Source organism: Elephas maximus, chromosome 2 (genome assembly GCF_024166365.1).
Source record: "Elephas maximus indicus isolate mEleMax1 chromosome 2, mEleMax1 primary haplotype, whole genome shotgun sequence".
NCBI lineage: Eukaryota > Metazoa > Chordata > Mammalia > Proboscidea > Elephantidae > Elephas > Elephas maximus.
Genome location: NC_064820.1, coordinates 65,118,849 through 65,140,013, shown reverse-complemented (window position 1 = coordinate 65,140,013; position 21,165 = coordinate 65,118,849). Strand labels below are relative to the sequence as shown.

At 37.9% G+C, this 21,165-nt stretch overlaps 1 protein-coding gene across 5 annotated transcripts in view; it reads left to right on the top strand.

Moving 5' to 3' along the window:
- Positions 1–21,165, top strand: part of ELOVL7 (ELOVL fatty acid elongase 7) — a 115,570-nt gene that overhangs the window by 53,498 nt on the left and 40,907 nt on the right. For 2 of the 5 annotated variants that reach the window (XM_049857676.1, XM_049857663.1), the window contains exon 2: positions 19,490–19,721. The exons of the other annotated variants lie outside the window; for them this stretch is intronic. The gene's annotated coding sequence lies outside the window, so the exon portion shown is untranslated. The remainder of the gene's footprint in view (positions 1–19,489; positions 19,722–21,165) is intronic. 5 annotated transcript variants of the gene reach the window in all.

Below are 21,165 nucleotides of genomic sequence, written 5' to 3'. Positions count from 1 at the left end.
TGGCCCAGTACAGGAACCATTCAGACAGGGATTGGACTGGACAGTGGATTGGAGAGGGATGCTGGTGAGGAATGAGCTTCTTGGATCAGGTGGACACTTGATACTATGTAGGCATCTCCTGCCTAGAGGGGAGATGAGAGGGTGGAGGGGGTTAGAAGCTGGTGAAATGGACACGAAAAGAGAGAGTGGAGGGAGAGAGTGGCTGTCTCATTACGGGGAGAGTAATTGGGAGCGTGTAGCAAGGTGTATATGGGTTTTTGTGTGAGAGACTGAGTTGATTTGTAAACTTTCACTTAAAGCACAATAAAAATTATTAAAAAAAAAAAAAGCCAATGAATGTATTGCTTTTGGGAAAATCTGCTTCCAAAGATCTCTCTGAAGCATTAAAAAGCAAAGATATTGCTTTGATGACTAAGTTGCACTTTGACTGAAGGCATGATCTTTCCAGTTGCCTCATAAGCACGTGACAGTTGCTCAATGAAAAAGGAAGATTGAAGAAGAACTGACGCAGTTGATTTCTGGTGTTGGAAAAGAGTATTGATAATACCATGGACTGCCAGAAGAATGAACAAATCAGTCTTGGAGGAAGTATAGCCAGAATGCTCCTTAGAAGTGAGGATGGTGAGGCTTTGGGTTGCTTACTTTGGACAGGTGATCAGGTGAGATCAGTCTTTAGAAAAGGACATCATGGTAGGTAAAGTGAAAAAAAAAAAAGTGAAGGGTCAGTGAAAATGAGGGAAAACCCCATGAGCTGGACTAACAAAATAGCAGTAAAAATGGGATCAAACATGTCAACAATTGTAACCAATCCCGTAAACCAATTCTGTTGCCGTCAAGTTGATTCCTACTTATAGTGACCCTATAGGACAGGGTAGAACTGCCCCATAGAGTTTCTAAGGAGCGCTTGGTGGATTTGAACTGCTCACCTTTTGGTTAGCAGACATAGCACTTAGCCACTATGCCACCAGGGTTTCCAACAATTGTAAGGATGGCGCAAATCAAAGCAACATTTTGTTGTGTTTTACACGGAGCCAACTCAATAGCAACTAACAAAAACATCAACATCTCAGATCGTAGATCAAGTTGGCAGAGGTGACTTAGGTTCTAGCCTTGTGATTAATATTATCCCACACCATTCCAAGACTTGTCTTGGTTCTGCCCAAGATGTCTCTTCATTTCATTGACCTGAAAGAAAATCTACTCTAACTTTTGGGATACAACATAACACCACTCTTTCATCTCCGCTTTAGTAAACCTAAAGGCTTTCGCTATTTTTAGTCCCTATTACTTCTCAATGGAAGGCTAAAGCAAAGACAGATTTCTTCTCTAAGTTCTCTGAGCTAATAATGATTAAGATTTTTCTGACTTTACTCTGAGCAATACTAAAAGAAAAATATAATACTTATTTAGTTATCCGAATTTAAGGACTAACTTTAGATAATTCTTTTAATTTTTCCCAACTCTGTTGTAGATATGTATTTTATCTTGCTAGTGTTTCTATAGCTTTGTGTTCTCATATAGGAGGGAGTGAACAAAAGCATTTAAAGAATGGCAAGTATTTTCATGTGGGTTATTTAGAAGGAAAATATGCTAGAAATTCTTTATCCAATTAAAAATCACATCTGTTAGGGGAAGTCATGTAGGCTGGTTATTGTATAACATAATAGGAGTCTTGATTTCACTTACATTAGCTTCCTAGTATATGTTTGAAGGCCACCACTAAAAATTCTGTTCGTACCTTAAATTTAAGGCTATCAGTTCACATACCCTGCAGTGTCCTCTTAAAGTTCCTTAACTCTTAGCTGTAGTCTAGTCCATGTGATTTTTTTTTAAGGTATAAGGATTTTAGGAGAAGGAAAGAGAGGAAATTCTCTAGCTCTGAATTTTCTGCTTACCTTTCAGAATCATTACTATAGCTAGGTAAGATCTTCCAGGTGGTTTTACCCACTTCTCTTGGAAGCTATCCCTGTGTGGAGTCTCCATTGACAATTTCAAGCTGGCCAATTTGGATATCTAGTTATTTCAGTCATACTGTGTGTTTGGTGGGGAGGAGTATGTTCTTAAGGTATGGTGAATTAATACAAGACCAGCGTAAAGGAGAAACCCTGAAGCCCCTTTGACCAGAGTGAAATGGACGAACTAACCCAGGCTCCTGCTACATTCAGCAAAATTAAATTGAGTTTTTAACAGTGCCTGAACTTTGAGCTCTTTGTCTGGCTAGCAACCATGGGTAGATAAGGAGATGTTTCTCTCTGTGGTCAAGCCAGGATGTGGAAGGTATGCACTCTAAGGAGAGGGTCTTGAGGCAACTACATTTATGCAAAAGGGCCTCAAGAAATATTCCTTCCATAATAAAGATGTAGAAACTGTGTCTCAAGACGCAGTTATCTGCGTCTTGGCGCCAATGTTATGTGAATCTCCCAGGCAACCGGAAAAGTTTTACTTGAGCAAGCTATTTCATCCTCCCTGTAGCCCTTTCCTACCTCATACCTCTGCAATTATCACCCTTTAACCAATCTAATGGAAACACGTATGTACTCGAAACCAATCCCCTCCTAGTTCCCGATTCCAGTAAACTTGCCTTATATTAATCTAAGGTTGCAACTTCCAATCCATTAATACACTTTAGGTTCTTTGTTATAACCCCTTAAATATGTGTTTACTGTCACCATTTTGGAAGTGTTTGTTTCACTGTGTGAGATCAGATGTTTTTCCTGGTCCTGTACTGTTTTCGAAACTTCAATAAATCTCCTTGCTTTAGTTTAACAGAGTGAGTGTTATACTCATTACTCTTGGACATCAGCCACACCCAAGAAACTGGTTCATAAACTAGAATCCCAAGTCATTAATTTAAAATCAATCACATGTATAGACAAACCCAAGATTAAATAAATGTGCAAGAAGACATGGGTAATTCTGCTCAGGAGAACAGGTCCAGATGAGACAGTTGTTTGGTAAAATTCAAGGAAAAAGAGCTTGACTAATCATGGTCACCTGTCAAAGATGGTTCTGATTTTTTAAACCTTCATTTGAGCACCAGTCTTTTAGGCAGTCCTGGAGAAACCCCGGTGAGTCTTTTCTATCTGTTTTCTAGACTTTGAGGGGGCCACGGCCTTTCAATTTGCATTTGATTTTGCTAGCTTTAACAGAACTGTTACAACCTACTAAATCTTATTCACAACCTAAATTTTAAATTATTTCTTGTTTATATAAAGAGTGGTACCTCATTCTTATCAGTAGGTTGGCTGTCTTTCATACCCAATCCATAGGACTACAAAGACCTTCAGCTCAGTATTAACCTTCAATCTGTGAAGATGGATGGTTGGCACTTCTAGATTTTGTCCTTGAATTTGGAGATTCATCTCACTGAGGCACCTCAACTTTCTATCCCTGAATCTACCTTTACTTTTTTTCGGATACTTTTCTACAGGGCAAATCAGGAAGATTATGAATGGCATGAACCACAAGCCATCTCAGGTTTAAAAGTCTATTTATTGTTTTTTAATGGGATAGATTGTAATAACTTTTATTTATTATATATTTCTAGGTTACATTTGGGGTTCTGTAGAATAATGTCTCTTTCTCCCCAGCCTAGCTCCTACTTATCCGTTGAATGGTCTTCTCAGACGTGACTTCCTGTAGGAAGCCTTCCCTGATCTCTGCTCATTACTCTGGCTCCCAGTCTAGAGTACATATACTCCTCTTTGCTTCTAAAGCGCCCTATGTAGAACATATACTTCAGTATTTTAACTGTTTACTCAGTTGTGGTGGCACAGTGTTTAAGAGCTCAGGCTGCTAACCAAAGGTTAGCTCCTTGGAAACGCTGTGGGGGAGTTCTATTGTGTCCTGTAGGGTCGTTATGAGCCAGAATTGACTCAATAACAGCGGGTTTGATTTTTGGTTTACTTGCCTGTGAACTCTAAGAAGGCAAGCATTCTTCCTACTTCACATTTTTTAAAGAACTCTATTGAGATATAATTTATATACCATACAATTTGTCTGTTTAAAGTATACAATTGAATGGTTTTTAGTATGTCACAGAGTTGTGCAGCCATCACAACAACCAATTTTAAAAACTTTTAGTCACTCCAGAAGGAAACCCCATACCCATTAGCAGTCACTCCCCATGTCCCTTTCAGCCTACTTCCTGTCTCTATGGATTTGCCTTTTCTACACATTTCATGGAGCCCTGGTGGTACAGTGGTTAAGAGCTCGGCTGCTAACCAAAAGGTCAGCAATTCGAATCTACCAGCCTTTCCTTAGAAATCCTATGGGACAGTTTTACTCTGTCCTGTAGGGTCACTATGAGTTAGAATCAAATCCATGGCAACTGATAGTAGTAAGTAGTACACATTTCAATAAATGGAAGCATACAATATGTAATCTTTTGTGAATGCCTTCTTTCACTTAGCATAATGCCTTCACCGTTTAACCATCTTGTAGCTTGTATCAGTACTTCATTCTTTTTTATTGCCAAATAATATTCCATTGTATGGATATGCCACATTTTCTTTATCCATTCATTAGTTGATGGACATTTGGACAGTTTCTGCTTTTGGTTCTTATGGGTAATGCTGCAATAAGCATCCATACATAAGTTTTTGTGTGGAATATATATTTTCAGTTCTCTTGAGTATATGTCTAGGAGGGGAATACTGGGTCATATGATAACTCTACATTTAATATATTGAGGAGCTACCAAAGGTGGCTGAACCATTTTACATTCCCACCAGCAAGGTAATAGCATTCCAATTTCTCCATATCTTCATCAACACTTGTTATTATCTGTCTTTTTTTTATTATACCCATCCTCCCAGACCCAGTACCCTTGAGCCCATTCCAACTCATAGCGACCCTATAGGACAGAGTACAACTGCCCCATAGAGTTTCCAAGGAGCTCCTGGCAGATTCAAACTGCCAACCCTTTAGTTAGTGGCTGTAGCACTTAACCACTATGCCGCCAGGGTTTCCATACTCATCCTAGTGGGTGTGAAATGGTTGTCTGGTCTACTTTTGAACCCCCAACACAGTGCCTACCATGGTGTTAATAAATGCGGGTTGATTGCATAAATCTGTCTCACCATCTTGTTCTTCTCAATACTTTCCACACTGAGAAGCAGTTGTAGAGGGTGGGCATAGACTAGATTCCTGTTGGACTTTGGAGTTCCTACTCTGTGCCTTAATAACTGTGATCTAGGGCAATTTCTCTGAGCTTCAGTTTCCTTATTAATAAAATAAGATAACGATCCCTCTCCCAAAGAGTTGCTACGAGGATTAGATAGGATAATGTGAAACGCCTAGAGCCTTCAGTAGGTGTGAGCTGTTGATACTCTCTTGGATAAGTTTGGTAGTGACTAGCTCTACTCCCATGCCTCAGGAAATAGAGACTACACTGATATCAGGGCATGAACCTAGTTGCATTGCCTGTGGTATGCCAGGTCATCTCCCTTTCTTTCTTCATGAAAATTCCCTGCAAATCTTCTCACAGAATCTGGTAACACCTCTTCAGTTGTTGAGCAGTACTCCAAGACAAGAACTGAGACTGGCTGAGAAAGCTGACTGTCATCCATCGGTCTGCTTCTTTCTTAGGAATTTCTGCTTAAGCTTCAGCAGAATTTCTAGACCAAGACAGACTAGGAGGAAAGTCCTGGTGATCTACTTCTGAAAACTGGCTGGTGAAAACCCTGTGGATCACTATGGTCTGATCCTCAATTGATCATGGAGATTGCACGGGACTAGTCAAAGTTTGGTTCCATTGCGCATGGAGTTGCTGTGAGTTGGGGCTGACTAAGTGACAGCAACAACAACAGTAATTCATTATTAAAATGATATTCTTTTTTTAAGTGTACCAGTTTTAAAAACTTAATCATATAAACCAGCTAGACTTAACAGATATGTATAGAACACTCCACCCCAAAAAAGCATAATACATATTCTACTCCAGTGCACATGCATCATTCTCCATGATAGACCACAATTTAGGTGACAAAGCAAGTCTTGATAAATTTAAAAGATTGAAATCATACAAAATATTTTTTCTAACCACAGTGGAGTGAGGCTAGAAATCAATGACAGGAAAAAAAAAAAAAAAAACCTGGAAAACACACAAACGTGGAAATTAAACAACGCACTATTAAGCTACCATGGGGCAAGGAAGAAATAAAAAATTTCCTAGAATCAAATGAAAATGAAACCACAACATACCAAAGCATATGGGATGCAGTAAAGTCAGTACTCATAGAGAAACTTATAGCAATATATGCCTACATAAAAAAAAAAAAGACCTCAATTTAACAGCCTAACTCAATAACTCCAGGAACAAGAAAGAGAAGAGCAAATAAAGCCTAAACCTACAAGAAGGAAGGAAATTACAAAGATCAGAGCATAAATAAATAAAATCAAAAATAGAAAAACAATAGAATCAATAAAACCAGAAGCTGGTTCTTTGAAAAGGTCAATAAAATTGGCAAACCTTTAGCTAGACTGATGCAGAAAAGATGTAAATAACCAAAGTAAAAAATGAAAGAGGGGACATTAAAATTGAGCCAATAGAAATAAAGAGAATTATGACAGAATATTATGAACAACTATATGGCAACAAAATGGATAACCTAGGTGACATGGACAAATTCTTAGAAGCACACAACCTACTCAGACTGACTCAAGAGGAAATATAAAGTCTCAACAGACCCATAACAAGTGAAGAGATCGAATCAGTGATCAAAAACCTTGCAACAAAAGGAATGTTCTGGACCAGATGGCATCACTGGGGAATTCTACCAAATATTTAAAGAAGAATTGACGCCAATAGTGCTTAAACTCTTTCAAAAGTTAGACAAAGGGAGAATGCTCCCTAATTCATTTTATGAAGAAAACGTAACCCTGATACCAAAACCAGACAAAGACACCACAAGAAAAAACTACAGGCCAGTATCTCTTATGACTATAGATGCAGAAATCTTCAGTGAAATACTAGTGAACAGAATCCAGCAGCATATTAAAATTCATACACCATGAACGAGCAGGATTTATTCCAGAAATGTATGGATGATTCAACATTAGAATAGCAATATAATATACCACATCAATAGAACAAAGAAAAAGAACCACATGATCATATCTATGGATGCAGAAAAACATTTGATAAAATCCAACACCCTTTCTTAATGAAAACCCTAAAGAAGATTGGAATAGAAGGGAAATTCCTCAATATGATTCAGGGCATATATGAAAAGCCAACAGCCAATATTACACTTAATGGAGAAAGACTGAGAGCTTTCCCCTTGAAATCAGAAACAAAACAAGGGTGCCTGCTTTCACCACTTCAATTCAACATTCTATTAGAAATCCTAGCCAGAGCAATAAGACAAGAAAAAAAAATAAAAAGAGATATCCAGATTGGAAAAGAAGAAGTAAAATTATCTCTATTCGCAGATGATATGATGCCATATATAGAAAATCCCAAAGAGGCCACAGGAAAACCTCTAGAGCTAATAGAGGAATTAGCAAAGTTGCAGGGTACAACATCAACAAACAAAAATCATTTGGGTTTCTATATACCAGCAATGACAAATTGTTAGGGAATCAATTTCATTCACAATAATAGCATCTAAAAGAATAAAATAACTAGGAAAAAATCTAACCAGGAATGTGAAAGACTTATACAATGAAAACTGTGAAACACTGCTGAACGAGATTAAAGAAGGCTTAAATATATGGAAAGGTGTTCTATGTTCCTGGATTGTAATACTCAATATTGTTATGATGCCACTACTACCCAAAGTGATCTATAGATTCAATGCAATTCCGGTCAAAATTCCAACAGCCATCTTTAAAGAAATAGAAAAACTATTCCTCAACTTTATATGGAATGGAAAGAGTCCCTAAATAGCTAAAACAATGTTGAAAGTGAAGAACCAAGTAGGAGGTAGGAGGATTCATACTTTCTGATTTAAAACATACTATATAGCCACGTATATTTTTATATAGCCACAGAGTGGTTAAGAGCTTGACTGCTAACCAAAATGTCAGCAGTCCGAACCCACCATTTGCTCTGTGGAAACCCTATGAAGCAGTTCTACTCTGTCCTATAGGGTTGATATGGGTGGGAATCAGCTCGATGGCAACGAGTTTGATTTGTTTTTTTATAAAGCTACAATAATAAAAACGGTCTAGTGCTGGTGTAACAATAGATATGGGGATCAATGGAATAGAATTGAGAGTCCAGAAATAAACCCACACATCTCTGGTCAACTGATTTTTGACAAGGGTGATAAATCCATTTGATGGGGAAAGAAGAGTCTCTTCAATAAATGGTGCTGGGAAAACAGGATTTCCACATGCAGAAAAATGAAACAGAATCCACACCTCATACCATACATACAAACAAATCCAAACTGGATTAAGGACCTAAATATGTAAACTAAAACAATACAATTCTTAGAAGAGCAAGCAGGGGCAACACTGTCAGGTCTAGTTTTCAATAATGGATTATCTAATGTAATAACAAAAGTACAAACAGCAAAAGACAAATAAATGAGACCTCATAAAAATTAAAGACTTTTGTTCACCAAAAGTCTTTACACAAGATACTGACTGGGAGAATATCTTCAGAAAACATATATCCAACAAGAATCTAATAACCAAAAAATATATAAAACTTTGGCAACTTAAAAACAAGACAAATCATAAAGTGGGCAAAGGACTTGAAAAGGTATTTTACCAAAGAAGACGTGCAAATGGCCACAAACATGAGAAGATGTTCAGTGTTGTTAGTCATCAGAGAGATGCATATCAAAACAACAACGAGATACCATTTCATTCCCAGTAGGGTGGATAAGATTAAAAAAAAAGAAGAAAAACAGAAAATAATAAATGTTGGTGAGTATGTGGAGAAACTGGAACCATGAACTATTGCTCATGGGAATGCAAAATGGTACAGCCTTTGTGGAAAATGATGTGGTTCCTCAAAAAACTGAAAATAGAACTACCATATGACCCAGCAATTCCACCCCTAGGTATATAGCCAAAAGACTTGAAAGAAGACACTCAAAAAGAGATCTGTACACCAAATGCTCATTGCAGCACTACTCACAATAGCCAAAAGGTGGAAGCAACCTAAATGCCCATCAACAGAAGAAACCCAAAAAAACCCACTGCCGAAGAAAGGATAAACAAAATATGGTACATACATAAAATGGAATACTATTCAACCAGGAGAAGAAATGAAGTCTTGATACATGCTACAATCCGGATGGAACTTGAAGATATAATGCTGAGTGAAATAAGCCAATCACAAAAGGGCATATATTATATGACCTCATTTATATAAAAAGACAAGAAAAGGCAAATGTATAGAGACCAGAGTTTATTAGTGGTTACCAGGGGCAGGAGGGAAACTATTGTCCTGAGATGATCTTTAAACCTTAAGCCAAAAGTATGCCCTGAAGTCATCTTAAAACTGAACAGTAGTTTAGCTTAACAAGTAACAAATATCTGCCTTGAGCATTATGCTTTTTTAGATCAGACCAGACCCATTGCCATCGAGTTGATTCCGATTCATAGCAGCATTATAGGACAGAGTAGAACTGCTCCATAGGGTTTCCAAGGAGCCACTGTGGATTCGAACTGCTGACATTTTGGTTAGCAGCTGAGCTCTTAACCACTGAGTGGTTAACCACTTAGCCACTGAGGCTCAAATTCATAATAGCAACTCAAAAGATTAGATAGGAACCTTAGGGAGCAGAGACTTTGTGTTAATGAGGGAACAGCTCAAAAAAGGAGGGTGAGAATGGTTGCACAACTCGAGGAATGTTAATCATTGTCACTAAATTGTACTTGTAGAAACTGTTGAATTGGTGTATGTTTTCTATGCATCTTCTCAACAACAATAGTAAAATAAATAATATTTAGAGGAAAAAACAAGAAATGTGATCCAACAGAAGGCAGAAGTTACCAAACAATATCAGTAATATCACACGCAAGTAAATTTTAGCTGAAGATAATTCAAAAACGGTTGCTGCAGTATATTGAAAGGGAAATGCCAGTAATTCAAGATGAATTCAGAAGATGATGTGGAACGAGGGATACCATTGCTGTTGTTGTTAGGTGCCACCGAGTCAGTTCTGACTCACAGTTACCCTATGTATAACAGAATGAAACACTGCCCAGTTCTATGCCATCTCACAATCATTGCTATGCTTGAGCCCATTGTTAGAATGACTGTGTCAGTCCATCTCATTGAGGGTCTTCCTCTTTTTCACTGACCCTCCACTTTACGAAGCATAACGCCCTTCTCTAAGGACTGGTCCCTCCTGCTAAAAATAAAAAAAAAAAAACCCTGATAGCATGTCCAAAACATGTGAGACAAAGTCTTACCATCCTCCCTTCCGAGGAGCATTCTGGCTGTACTTCTTCCAAGACAGATTTGTTCACTCTTCTTGCAGTCCATGGTATACTCAATATTCTTTGCCAACACTGTAATTCAAAGGCATTAATTCTTCTTCAGTTTTCCTTATTCATTGTCCAGCTTTCACATGCATATGAGGCAATTGAAAATACTCTGGCTTGGGTCAGGGGCACCTTAGTCCTCAAAGTGACATCTTTGCTTTTTAACACTTTAAAGAGGTCTTTTGCAGCAGATTTGCCCGAGGAAATACATCATTTTATTTCTTGACCGCTGTGTCCATGGGCATTAGTTGTGGATCCAAGTAAAGTGAAATCCTTGGCAACATCAGTATTTTCTCTGTTTATCATGATGTTATTTATTGGTCCAGTTGTGAGGATTTTTGTTTTCTTCGTGTTGACGTGCAATCCATACTGAAGGCTGTAGTCTTTGATATTCATTGCTGATGTCAAATTGATCTTGGCTGAAAGCAGAAAATATCAGAAATATGTTTACCTGTGTTTATTGACTATGCAAAGGGATTTGACTATGTGGATCATAACAAACTATGGATAATATCGTGAAGAATTGGAATTTCAGAACACTTCATTGTGCCCATGTGGAACCTATACACAGACCAACAGGCAGTTTTTTGGACTGAGCAAGCAGGTACTGCAAGGTTTAAAGTCAGGAAAGGTGTGTGTCAGGGTTTTATCCTTTCACTGTACTTATTCAACCTGTATGCTGAGCAAATAATTCGAGAAGCTGAACTGCATGAAGAAGAATATGGCTTCAGAGTTGGAGGAGTGCTCATTAACAATTTGTGATATGCAGATGACACAGCGTCGCTTGCTGAAATTGAAAAGAACTTGAAGCACTTACTAATGAAGATCAAAGACTACAGCCATCAGTACAGATTACACCTCAACATAAAGAAAACAAAAATCCTTACAACTGGACCCTTAAGCAACATCATGATAACCAGAGAAACTATTGAAGTTGTTAAGGATTTCATTTTACTAGGATCCACAACTAATGCCCATGGAAGCAGCAGTCAAGAAATCAAACAACATATTTCATTGGGCAAATCTGCTGCAAAAGACCTCTTTAAATTGTTGAAAAGCAAAGATGTTGCTTTGAGGGCTAAGGTGCCCCTGACCCAAGCCATGGTGTTTTCAGTAGCCTCATATGCATGTGAAAGCTGACAATGAATAAGGAAGACCTAATTGATACATTTGAATTATGGGGTTGTGAAGAATACTGAATATACCATGGACTACAAGAAGAACGAACAAATCTCTTAGAAGAAGTACAGCCGAAATGCTCCTTAGAAGCAATCGTGGAGAGACTTTGTCTCACGTACTTGGACATTTTAGCAGGAGGGACTATTCCCTGGAGAAGGATATCATGGTTGGTAAAGTAGAAGGTCAGCAAAAGAGAGGAGGCCCCTCAGTGAGATGGACTGACACAGTGGCTGCAACAATGAGCTCAAACATAGCAATGATTGTGAGGATGGCACAGGCCTGGGCAGTGTTTTGTTCTGTTGTACATATGGTTGCTATGAATAGAACCGACTGGAAGGTACCTAAGGATAACAAGTTTTTGTCAACTGGAACTCCCTTCTGATAGACTTTATTATCTCAGATAATCATCATTATATGAAAATGCAGTCCTACCACTAACTTGCACCATACAAATCACAAAAGATTTCACCTTTACTTTCTTTTGCCACCTAGGATAGAAGCAATATTTATTGGATTTCTTCCATTCTCTCATCTGAACTGTAGAGTTTGTGTTCCTCCAAATAAAATTTAGGAATATAAGCTCAAATCATTCTTACATTAGGTATGTTGATCTTAAATCTCAGTCTAATATCAGCCAAATTTTAAGAATACCCATGAAATACCCAATTCCAACCCATAGTGACCCTATGGGACAGAGTAGAGCTGCCCCATGGGGTTTCCAAGGAGTGGCTGGTGGATTTGAACTGCCAGCCTTCTGGTTAGCAGCCGTATCTCTCCATAGGTCTTAACCCCTGCGCCACCAGGGCTCCTTTAAGAAGAATAATAGTTAGGAGCAACTCATCATCTTTCCACGAACTTTAAAGTCTTTTTCCCACAGCACCACTGTCATTCTGTGCTTCCTTTGATTCAAGCTCTCCTCTAGTCACTATTGAGAATGATTCTCTACTTATCTAGGCTCAACCTTAATCTGAGTCCTAGACAAAAATAAAAATAAGAAATATAAAAAGAAAAAACTTATTTTGAGGAGAAAGGAAAGGACACAAAGAAAAAGAGATCCTTGGTGATAAATTTGGCAATAGGGAGTCAAATTTATTATTTGGTATGTTTAATTTTTATCAGAAAATATGTGTTGTAATTGTAACAATATTGATAAGCCCCTAATCAGGTTGGAACAGACAAGTTGCTAAAATCTAAACAAAAAAAACAAGGAATAGGCATATAATAATGAAATAAGGGAGTGGAATTGTTCTTGAGTAGAAGTACAGTGATTCATTGCAGTAGGGATTCTGAACCTTACCATCTCTAAGGGGTGCTGGATGAGATGATGGGTGTGACTGTGCTCTGAGAAGCATCTTGCTTGGTTAGAGGTGTTTGCTCACCAGAGCTGAACATAATGGAGGTAACCTCCTTCTTGCTAAGCTCAAAGGCTTTTCCTGAATTCTTAAGTATCCTGATTTCCCTGTAGTCCCACCTTGCTGACCACTCCTTCCTTCCCAAAGCCTTGGCCTTGCCTTTCAGAACATAGCACTCTCTTGACTGGGCTCTTTCCTTTGCATCATCCATCCCTCAACAGTTTTGTTCAGGAAGTTCTCCTCTTCATGCCCCTGCCCAGGGGATGCCTCCCTCAATCCTTAGCACTTTTCTTTTTATCTACTCCTTCCATTGCGATACCCTGCCTAACACTGTAGTAATGACTCCCTTTGACCCTACACTCTGAACCCTAATTATCCACATATATCAGAGTCCACTATTTCTAACTGCCAATAAACATTGAAGCGTGAATATTCCACTGTAGCAGGAAACCCAGATAACCCCCAGAAGAACTCATCTGGCCAACCTTCTACCTTCCATCAAACAGATGCTTTACCCAACTCCTCCAGATCTGTTAATGGCCTGACTTTTCTTTGACTCCAAAGTACTAGAGTCATCCTTGACTGAGCTCTTTACCCCTAACCCATGAGCTATTAACAGATTCCCCTGACTTTCCATTCTTATTGCTAACAACCAGACCAGCCCCACTTCACACCTGGATTATTGCAACTGGGCCCGGATAAATCCTGCCTGCACTCTTATTTCCCTTTAATCCATGCTTTGGGTTAATATTATTCACACGCACACACAATCATCTTAAAATGCAGCTTTCAATATCTTTTTCCCCTTCTCAAGAACCTACAATGACTCTGCATTATAAATCACATGAAGTCCTAAGTTCTCAGCTCCATTATCTGAATCTACTCTTTCCATCTAAATTTACTTCTCACCATTCCCTAGTACTCTCTAGTGTTAAAAGCTTTTTTTTTTTTTTAGTACACCATTTTCCACCTGTCCTTTTCCCTCCCTCCAAACCCCAAAACTCATAAACTGTTTATTTTTGCTCTTACCATATTATTTCTGCTAACAGGAACACGCACTTGGGAAACTTCAGAGGGCGCTCGTTGAAAGACCAGTATTCAAGTTGTAGTAGATAAAGATTTGTAAAGGTGAAAAGCAGCCACAGAAATTGGAAAGGTAGATTGGACTGAATAATGAAGACCCTTAAAGACAATTTTGTCATATTCTTTTGTCTTAGTTAGCTCTCGGATAAAAACACTGAAACAATCATAAAATTACAATAAAGTCCAAGCAAGTAAAACAAAATACCAGAGTTTCCCTTGTGACCACTATGTATGAGACTTGTAGGAACAAACACTTCCTGCCGTAGGAACTTTGCCACTGTGTTCCTCAGATGAAAGCAGTTCCTCTGCTTTCATAAATTAACCAAAATGTTCAAAAGCAAGCAGGCAACAAGATCAGCTAAGCAACTTCTTTGACAAAGGTCGGAAAGACGTCTCAGTAGGCCCAAGTCAACTTGTGCCAACCTGAAGTCCTCATCTCTGGGGATTCTTGTGATTGAAACCTGTTTGAGTAAAGTTTTTTTTTTTTTCTTCTTCTTCTTCTAAATTTTATTGATTTTGTTGTTGAGAATATACACAGCAAAACATACACCAGTTCAACAGTTTATATGTGTACGGTTTTGTGACATTGATTATACTTTGAGTTGTGCAAGCATTCTCACCCTCCTTTTCTGAGTTGTTTCTCCCTCATTAACATAAACTCTCTGCCTTCTAAGTTTCCTATCTAGTCGTTCAAGTTGCTGTTGTCAAGTTGATCTCATATAGATAGTTCTTAAAAGAGCATAATATTCAAGACAGACTTTTTTTTTTACCAGTTAAGCTAAACTATTGTTTGGTTTTAAGATGACTTCAGGGCATATTTTTGGTTTAAAGTTTAAAGATTTTCTCAGGGCAATAGTTTCAGGGGTTCATCCATTTTCCATGGCTCCAGAAAGTCTAGAATCCATGAGGACTTCAAATTCTATTCTGCAGTTTTCTCCTTTTGACCAGGATTCTTCAATGGAATCTTCGATCAAAATATTCACTAATAGCTGGGCACCAGCCAGTTCTTCTTGTCTCATGGTAAAAGAGGCAATTGTTCCTGTAGGCAATTAGCTACACATCCTTCTCCTGTTTTTGACTTTTCTCCTTCCTCTGTAGCTCCAAGTGAATGGAGACCAATTACTGTGCTTTGGATGGCTTCTTGCAAGCTTTTTAAGATCCCAGGCATTATGTAACAAACTAGGAGGTAGAATAGAAGCACTAAACCAGTTATTAGGCCAGTTAACTGGGATGTCCCATGAAACCTCCAAATCAAGAAACTAAAACCCATGAGGTGTCTAGTTGTACACAGGCAGCCTCAACAGGTGCTCTTTTTTTTTTTTGTCTTTGTTGTAAGTACATTTGTCACACAACTTTTGCCAATTCAGCTTTGTACAGGCATATAACTTACTGACAACAATTCTAATAATCTGCTCTGCAATGCTACCCTTAATCAATGTGATTTTTCCATCACTGTTAATCCCCCTTTAACCCCTCCCTCTCAATCCTGGTAACCACAGATAAACTTTGTTCTTTACGTATTTGCCTTTACTTGTGTTTTCATATAAGGGAGGTCATACAATATTAGTTTTTTTGTGATTGGCTTATTTTGCTCAGCATAATGCCTTCAAGCTCCATCCATGCTATAGCATATATCAAGACTTCATTTCTCTTCCTGGCTGAATAGTATTCCATCGTATATATGTACTACATTTTGTTTATCTATTCATCTGGTGATGAGCATAGGTTGTTTCCCTTTTGGCTATTGTAAATAGTGCTACAATGAACATTGGTGTTCAAGTCTCTCTTTGATTATCCGCTTTCAAGTTTTTTGGTTATATACCTAGGGGTAGAATTGCTGGGTCGTATGGTAGTTCTATTTTTAGTTTTTTTGATGAACCACCACGCTGTTTTCCAGCAAAATGCTGTACCATTTTGCATTCCCACTAGCAATGGTTTAAGATTATCACCTGCTTGTTCTTCTAAGAATTTTATGGTTTGACTTTGCATATTTAGGTCCTTAATCCAGTTTTACTTTGTTTTTGTGTATGATGTGGATCACCTTTCTTTAGAATGGGCACAAATATGGATCTCTTCCAGTCGGTTGGCCAGGCAGCTGTCTTCCAAATATCTTGGCATAGATGAGTGAGTGCTTCCAGTGTTGCATTCATTTGTTGAAATACCTCAGTTGGCATTCTGACAATTCCTGGAATCTTGTTTTTTGCCAATGCCTTCAGTGCAACTTGGACTTCTTCCTTCAATACCCTTGGCTCTTGATTATATGCTACTCCCTGAAATGGTTGAATGTCAACCAGTTCTCTTTGGTACACTGACTCTGTGTATTCCTTCCATCTGCTTTTGATGTTTCCTGTGTTGTTCAGTATTTTGCTCACAGAATCCTTCAATATTCCAACTTGCGGCTTGAATTTTTTCTTGATTTCTTTCAGGTTGAGAAATTCCTAATGTGTTCTTTCCTTTTAGTTTTCTCACTCCAGGTCTTTGCACATTTCATTATAATACTTTGTCTTCTCGAGATACCCTTCTGCTCAGCTCTTTTATGTCATCATTTCTTCCATTTGCTTTGGCAGCTTTATGTTCATGAGCAAGTTTCAGAGTCTCTTCTGATACCCATTTTGGTCTTTTCTTTCTTTCCTGTCTTTTATAATGACTTTTTGCTTTTTTGATGTATGCTGTCCTTGATGTCATCCCACAACTTGTCTGGTTTCAGTCATTAGCATCCAACGTGTCAAATCTGTTCTTGAGATGGTCTCTCAGGTGATATATATATATACTCAAGGTCGTACTTTGGCTCTTGTAGATTTGTTTTAATTTTCTTCAGCTTCAACTTAAACTTGCACGTATGAGCAATTGATGGTCTATTCCACAGTCAGCCCCTGGCCTTGTTCTGACTGATTATATTGAGCTTCTCTATCATATCTTTCCACAGATGTAGCTGACTTGATTCCTGTGTATTCCATCTGGCAAGGTCCACCAGTACAGTTACCGTTTATGTTGTCGAAAAAAGCTATTTCCCATGAACTGGTCGTTGGTCTTGCAAAATTCTATTGTGTGATCTCCTGTGTCATTACTATCACTAAGGCTATATTTTCCAACTACCAATCCTTCTTGTTTGTTTCCAGCTTTTAAATTCCAATCACCAGTAATTATCAGTGCATCTCAATTGTATGTTTGATCAATTTTTAGGCTGCAGAAGTTGGTAAGCAGACTGCCACATCTTTCTCCTGCAGAGAGGCTGGTGGATTCAAACCTGACCTTTCGGTTAGCAGCTGAGTGCTTTAACCACTGTGCCATCAGAGTTCCTTTACATAAGACTAGTGCTCCTGTATCTTCACCTAGGTGGCTATCAGTTAGACACTTAGAAATTTGCTAGGTGATAAATACATCAGTAGTAAGCTATTCTGAAAAGATGCTGTTAGGCTTTTACTACTCTGGAGATTTGTAATTTATTTGTACCATTTTTTAAAGAGATTATTCTTTTAATTAAAAAAATTAGATAGATGCTAGACTTATGTATGATCAAATTTGTAATGTTACAATAAACCAAAGAAGATTAAACATTTTATGTGAAATTTGACTAATTATGAGTTTTTTAGACTTTGGAATAATATATATCCTTCTATGTACTGTCTGAAAGGAAAAGCACTTCTAATTTGTAGGAAATTTATATGAGCAATAACAAAGGGTGTGTTTCTTGTTAATCCCATCTGTAGCACTGCTGAATTTTGGTACCTGTTTTGTATTTTGGCAATGAACCTCAAAGTTGAAACTGCACTGGACAATAAAGTCCAAATGAAGATAAAAGTTGATTGTTTTTGTATGAGTTATCTAGACCCCCATTTTCAGTTTCTGTTTATTCTTGGTGTTTCATTATTTATTTGTCTTTTTAACAAAGTGTGGCAGGAGAGAGGAAAAGAGGGAAAATTCAAATTAGTCTGGGTATATATCAGGGTCCAAGGCAGATAAAAGGTACTGATGTTCATGGCTTCCTTCAAGCCATCAGGATTTGGTTAAATGGCCATAATTCAAATGAACAAAATACAACTAATTTTATTCCTAAAGTTAAAAAAAAAAAGTACAACAGGCATTTCATGAAAACACATTCCTCAAGTTTTTTAGAATTAAATCCTGTTAAAGAAAATCTTTTGAGAGGATCAAGTACAGACTCATTAAAGGGCAGGAGTATAAATGGAATACGATTGTTGTGTTGTTAGGCGAACTGCCACATAAGGTTTTTCTTGGCTCTTGAATGTAATCTTTATGGAGGCAGATCGCGAAGTCTGAGTTGGGTTCGAGCTCCAACCATTAGGTTAGTAGCCAAGTGGTTAACCTTTTATGCCATCAGGCCTCCTTTAGAATATAATTAAACTGCAAAACGTTGAGAAGCTGACCTTGTCATGTGGGTTGTTTCATGGTAAATATGCCTTATTTACTTATGCTTCTAACTTAAACATTGGTTGCAATGTAACAAATTGAGAAAATTGGGCCACCCTCCTAGCCAGTGCAGCAAAATGAGATCATCAGCTATAATAATTTCCTTTATTGATTGATTTATTAATAACACAGATATTTATTCCTTGCCTCACCTCCCCAGGTCAGTACAAGATTTGCGTAGTCACCCCCTACCCTAACCCACAAGATTTTATGGTTTTTAAGTCGAGGTAAGACATGTCTACAAATAAACAAAACAAAATGCAGTATGATAACTGTCAAATAAATATAAAGGTACCAGCAGGAATGAGAATCAAAATATTTAACAACCAGTGTGGCAAGATGCCCAGCCTATCAGATGGGATGCCAGCTGTGAAAAACTGACCTGCTGGGCCAGTGTACATGAGCGGAGAATCAGCTTTGGTTACGGTGTGCTGTAGGATACAGATTTATTTAACGTTGATTCAGCTGAATGATAATATATAGGCTTATCTGTCCCCAGTTTTGGATAAAACAATGCTTCTGATGTGAATTCTCCATAAAAGTCCTTTAAGCAGAAGCTTAGATAAGTATTAGACAATAGCTAAGCAGTAGATTTAGAACAACCCATACATATGCAAAGACTTTTATGAGTTGGGCATGCTAAATGAATAAACTCACTGTCCCCTTTCACCTTCAGTATGGTCAGTATGGGATTCTGACCCATGAATGGGAAATGAAGATGTGTGCTAAGGATTATGACATAGCTGGAAGAGGGTCATTAAGTGCAGTGCCCCAGGCTGCACCAAACTGCTTCTATAGTTCTCTTGCCCCCAAATATTTTCCTCCACACTATATAAAATGCTTAATTTCATTTTCTTAAGTACCTAAAATACTTAAAGATCCACATGTGTTAATATGCCATCAAGTCTGTTTCAACTCAATGGAGACCAGATCTGTGTCAAAGTAGAACTGTGCTCCTTAGGGTTTTCGATGGCTGATTTTTCTTCTTTTTTTAGGTCACCAAGCCTCTCTTCTGAGATGCCACTGGATGGACTTGAACTCCCAGCCTTTTGGTTAGCAGCTGAGCTTGTTAACCATTTGCACTACCCAGGGACTCCTGTGTTAACAAGCATTGTCTTAAACAAAAACAGAAAACCATAGTGAAGTGTTTCTCAAAGTGTGGTTAAAGAGGCACCTGAATGTGATTGCCTGTGGGAGAGGCCTTTTCAACAGGTGTCTCAGGAAATGGTATAACTTTCTATTTGTGTCTTCTTTGATTTCTTTTTTTTTTTTTTCTTTTTCTGCATGGATACACAAATTTTTTCTTTCAGGTCATCGATTTAACCAGGATTGCATTGATTTTGATTGTTGATATCAAATTTTCTTGTAATCTGGTTTGCTTTGTCTGTAAAGTTAGCTGGAAATTTTCTATTTTTAAATACTTGAATATTACCACTTTTTTTATTGTTGTTGAGTTCTGTACTTTAGAAACACTAATTAACCTTATAGTGGATCATCTTTGCCCTTGCTAGAACTTTTCTTTATTGCTTTAATATTTGTCACCTTCAATTTGGCTATTTCAGCCTTTCCTCTATGTCAAGAATTGAATGTTCAACTATTCTGTTTCTTGCTGTCTCTAATTTACTAATTAGTGCTATAATGATACTTTGATCCTCAATTTGTTTCCTTGGTTCTACATTCTCCAGTTTCACTTCATTATATAAATTTTTTAAATTTTATTGAGCTTCAGGTGAAAATGTATTGGGCAAATTAGTTTCTTATTTCATTATTTTGTTTTATCATCTTATGAATACATGTTTTAACAAAGCACTTGAGGAGAATTTCATTTTTGTTTTTCTCCCCCCTTGGTCGGTTTTTTATGCTATGTGTCTTTCTTAAGGAGCCGTGGTGGTGCATTGGTTAAGTGCTCTGCTGCTAAACCAAAAGGTTGGCAGTTCAAACCCACCAGCCACTCTGTAGGAGAAAGATGTGGCAGTCTGCTTCCATAAAAATTTACAGCCTTGGAAACTCTATGGAGCAGTTCTACTCTGTCCTCTAGGGCTATGAGTCAGAATCTGCCCGATGGCAATGGGTTTAATTTTTTTTTAGTTTATTTGTGAAGCCGTCTTGCCATTTTTCTCCCCATCTTGTATGGCACTGGGTTTTTTTTTTTTTTTGTAAATACTTGGGTACCTCTGGCCAGGTTAGACCATCTGTTTGCTCTGATATAATGTTAACCTTTTCCCATACTAGTTTTTGAGTCCAATTTGTTTATCCTCACTGAGCTACAGTTTGAGGGCTGAGAATTTCAATTTATACCCATTTTTTTTCTGTAGCCTGAGGACATAGAGGGTAAAGGAAAGAAGACATCTGCTAAGGCAGGTTATATATGAGTTGTACTGGCATTTTTGAAGTGTTATTAAATATCCATATCAAGATTCACTCTGCCTTGCAGGGTTGTAGCCCATCCCCAAGTGGACACCTTTAAGGCATCTTTATCTGTTCAGCTGTTCGTTGTGGAGCCTCCATCATCAGTCTGGCCTGTTGCTCATTTCCCAGGCTGGAGAAGGAACAGACAAATTAAGATGCTAGTCAATTTGCTTCTCTTCAGATCTAGAGATACGTGAGAATTCTCTGGATCTTTTTTTTTTTTTTTTTGCATCACTTAGACAGCTGCGGGAAGGAGGCAGTG